We start from the raw sequence: 4,766 nt of genomic DNA on the forward strand, positions 1-4,766 counted from the left end.
TTACCACACATTGCTAATGAAAGTGTGAATCATTACAATCCTCCAAAACCCCAAAATGTTCAAACCTTTTGGCTCATTATTTCAACTTTTTGGAATTTAGGGTAGATTTTGGAATCTACCCTAAGTAAATAATAAAGTTATTGAAGATGTTCGTGTTATCTTTATATGACTTCAGTTATAATACTTATTCATTGGGAGAGAAAATATAAATATCTAACATTAGGGAATGGGCATGTAAATTATGGTATAGCCACTGCATGCTGTTGTTTAAAATCATAGTTATACACTGAGGTGGCAGAGGTTCTGAAGGGACACGCATGATTTTTTTGGCATTTTTTATATTTAATAGCTCTAAGAAAGTAATCCCAGAATACTTTCCTTATTTAAGAATAAATTTAAGCCTCTTGAGTTACTGCTGCTAACGGTTTTTGCGGTGTTCCAGCTGGACACAGTTCCCGCCCATTTTGCTCTCTAGTACGTGCATCTCTTCCACCTTTAAGATGCCAGAGGAAGTGCACCATGGAGAGGAGGAAGTGGAGACTTTCGGGCAGAAATTGCCCAACTTGTGTCTCTCATAATCAATACCTTCTATTCCAACAAAGACATTTTCCTTTGGGAATTGATCAGTAACGCTTCTGGTGCCTTCGACAAGATACGCTATGAGAACCTGACTGACCCTTTAAGTTGGACAGTGGTAATGATCTGAAAATTGACATCATCCCCAATCCCCAGGAACGTACCCTCACTCTGATGGGCACTGGCATTGGCATGACCAAAGCTGATCTCATAAATAATCTGGGAACCATTGCCAAGTCTGGTACTAAAGCATTTATGGAGGCTCTTCAGGCTGGTGCAGACATTTCCATGATTGGACAATTTGGTGTAGGCTTTTATTCTGCCTACCTGGTGGCAGAGAAAGTGGTTGTGATCACAAAGTGTAATGATGATGAGCAGTACGCCTGGGAGTCTTCTGCTGGGGGTTCCTTCACTGTATGAACTGACCATGGTGAGCCCGTTGGCCGGGGCACCAAAGTGATCCTCCATCTTAAGGAAGACCAGACAGAGTACTTAGAGGAGCAATAGGTCAAAGAAGTGGTGAAGAAGCACTCACAGTTCATAGGTTATCCCATCACCCTTTATTTGGAGAAGGAATAAGAGAAAGAAATCCATGATGATGAAGCCGAGGAAGATAAAGATGATGATGAGAAGCCCAAAATTGAAGGTGTGGGCTCAGATGAAGAGGATGATAGTGCTAAGGATAAGAAAAAGAAAACAAAGAAGGTTAAGGAGAAATACATCAATTAGGAGGAACTGAACAAGAGCAAACCCATTTGGACCAGAAACCCTGATGACATCACCCAAGAGGAATATGGAGAGTTCTACAAGAGCCTTACCAATGACTGGGAAGGCCACTTGGCAGTCAAGCATTTCTTTGTAGAAGGTCAGTTGGAATTCAGGGCCCTGGTAATCATCCCTCATCGGGCTCCTTTTGACCTCTTTGAGAACAAGAAAAAGAAGAATAACATCATACTCTATGATCGGTGTGTGTTCATCATGGACAACTGTGATGATTTGATACCAGAGTATGTCAACTTCTTCCGTGGTTTGGTCGACTCTGAGGACCTGCCCTTGAACATCTCCCGAGAAATGCTCCAGCAGAGCAAAACCTTGAAGGTCATTCTTAAAAACATTGTTAAGAAGTGCCTTGAGCTCTTCTCTGAGCTGGCGGAAGACAAGGAGAACTACAAGAAATTCTATGAGGCTTTCTCTAAAAACCTAAAGCTTGGAATCCATGAGGACTCGACTAATCGGCGACACCTTTCTGAGCTGCTGCGCTATCATACCTCCCAGTCTGGAGACAAAATGACTTCTTTTTTGGAATATGTCTCTCGCATGAAAGAGACCCAGAAGTGCATCTATTACATCACTGGTGAGAGCAAAGAGCAGGTTGCCAACTCTACTTTTGTGGGGCGAGTGCGGAAACGGGGCTTCGAGGTAGTGTATATGACAGAGCCTATTGGTGAGTACTGTGTGCAGCAGCTCAAGGAGTTTGATGGGAAGAGCCTGGTCTCAGATACCAAGGAGGGCTTGGAGCTCCCTGAGGATGAGCAGGAGAATAAGAAAATGGAGGAGAGCAAGGCCAAGTTTGAGAACCCCTGCAAACTCATGAAAGAAATCCTGGATAAGAAGGTTGAGAAGGTGACAATCTCCAATAGGCTAGTTTCTTCACCCTGCTGCATTGTGACGAGCACCTATGGCTGGACAGCCAACATGGAGCAGATCATGAAAGCCCAGGCACTTCAGGACAACTCGACGATGGGATACTTGATGGCCAAGAAGCTCCTGGAGATCAATCCTGACCATCCCATCGTGGAGACCCTGCGGCAAAAGGCGGAAGCTGACAAGAATGACAAGGCTGTCAAAGACCTTGTGGTGCTGTTGTTTGATACTGTGCTGCTCTCCTCGGGCTTCTCACTTGAAGATCTCCAGACCCACTCCAACCGTATCTACCGCATGATTAAGCTAGGCCTAAGCATTGATGAAGATGAAGTGACAGCAGAAGAACACAGTTCCTGATGAGATCCTCCACCTTGAAGGGGATGAGGATGGCTTTCGCATGGAAGAAGTAGATTAGTAGGAGTTCTACCTGCAAATCTTGTGCCCTGTGTATAGTGTCTCCATGGCTCCTCAAGAAGCCCTGAGTGGCCCTGGCCCACCTCATTTCCTCTGCTGATGTCTAGTGGTTTTTCCTCTCCTGTCTTTATGCCTAAGGCGGGATACAAGGGCCACGAGCCTTCCCTTCCCACATTTGACATTGGGTTTGGAATGTTGTGTGTCGTAGGGATTTTTTTGTTGTTGTTTATTTTGTTTTGAAATTAAAGTATGAAAAATAAAGAAGATGCAGTTTTATACAAAAAAAGAATAAATTTAATAAAGCAAGTGGAGAGTTTATGTAAAGCAGTCAGTATACTGTAGTGAACTGAACATCTTTTGTATCCAGACAATGTGAGTTAAACTATAACTCTGCACCCTATTATCTGGGTAACTGATATTTTCTTAAATTTATCTGAGTCTTCATTTAATCAACATAAAATAGGGATAATTAATATATATCTTTGAGTATTCCAAAGTATATGTAATGTATATAAAGGTGCTCAATATATGGTGTTTAATATTAATAATTGCAAATCACTTTGAACAATTAACTGTATATTACATATTTGTATTGTATGTTGTTCTGTATCATTTGTTTCATTTACCTGTTCCTAGATGGAAGTCCTTTAAAAATAGATTTTGTGACTCAAAAAAATTCATGGTTATAGAAATTGTATGGAAACATGCAAAAATATCTACAACGAAGTAAGCAACATAAAAAAATATATATGCATGTATTATGACTGGAAGGAAATGAACCAGAGTGTCAACAGTCACTCTTATAGGCTGGTAGTTATGGTGGAGATTTGTTCCTCAATTTTTTAAGGATTCAAGTGATTCTATTACTTTTAAAGCTCCTCCCCGCCCCCCACACACACACACAAAAGTTAACTACTTAAGTGTTTCCTTCAGAAAAAAAAGGGTGAGAGAAGAATCAGCCAAGAGTCCCCATTCCTTTTAAGGGCTTTCTAAGTCCAGTGTTTTCTGAATCAGTCAATCTGCATTCATGAAAATGTCTTTGTTGAGAAAAAAATATTATAATACTTGCTAAGAGTACTATACCCATTTGCTAGCTATTCTCCACGTACTGGGTGGCCTCTTTTCTTCTGTCTGTTGGGTTAAGAAGACCTACTCTCCTTAAGCAATGTCCTATGGCCCTTTATTTTTTTCTCTGGAGTGAAGTGAGCCTTTTAAATGAAAGCTCCAACCTATAAACAGCTGTTATGAATAAGACAGGCCTGAGGATAAAACAGGAATATTTTCCATTTGGAGAGGGCATTATATATGATTAAGAACAAGACATGAAAAGACATAACAAGGTATAAGAAGAGGAAGGGAGGTTATCCCCAATGCATATATATATATATATATATATATATATATATATATATATATACAGAACTATGGATTCAATAGTAATGTTTTAGTTAAACTACCCTATAATAGATTGGAATGAATGTAAAAGGGTTGGGAGAGCAAAAGGAATGGAAGGGAATGGAGAGAGAATGATAAATAATGTTTGACCTTGAATATACCCACAAGGCATTTTTTTTTTGCCAATCAAAGCTTACTTCAATTTTATATACAATCATGGGGTTTTAGAGCTGGGAGATCTCTTTGAGATAATCTAATCTCTCCTTATTACATTTAGAGAAATGAGAGGCCTTGAGAGAGGAGTGGTGATGTACCTAAGGCTACTTTGTCAGGTGTTCTTCTGAAAGACAATTTGGAATAATGATTAAAAATGTGATCTTTGGCATCAGATTGTCTGAATTGAAATCTCAGCTCTACAGTTTACTAGCTGTGTGGCCTTGGACATGTCACTCAACTGCTCTGTTCCTTGGATTTCTTTATAAAAGGGAGATAAAAATAGTACCTATTTCATAAGATGCTATAAGAATTAAAAGAGCTAATATATAAAAAACACTTAAGGGGCCGGCCACGTGGCACGATGGTTAAGAACTGGCTTGGGACACCATAGGGCCCTGGTTCAGATCCCACATATGAGGGCCAGTGACACTGCCCTCTACAGCTAAGATGATGAACAACAGCTGAACCTGGAACTGGGCTGCCGTGAGTCGCCGGCGATGGCGTAGGCTGCAGCCCCTGTG

The 4,766-nt window shown here is 40.7% G+C and overlaps 1 pseudogene; it reads left to right on the forward strand.

Moving 5' to 3' along the window:
• The first annotated feature begins 500 nt into the window (after positions 1 to 500).
• On the forward strand, positions 501 to 2,717 carry LOC109387322 (heat shock protein HSP 90-beta pseudogene; annotated as a pseudogene).
• The last annotated feature ends 2,049 nt before the right edge of the window (positions 2,718 to 4,766 follow it).

This window comes from Hipposideros armiger, unplaced genomic scaffold (genome assembly GCF_001890085.2).
Source record: "Hipposideros armiger isolate ML-2016 unplaced genomic scaffold, ASM189008v1 scaffold_153, whole genome shotgun sequence".
Lineage (NCBI taxonomy): Eukaryota > Metazoa > Chordata > Mammalia > Chiroptera > Hipposideridae > Hipposideros > Hipposideros armiger.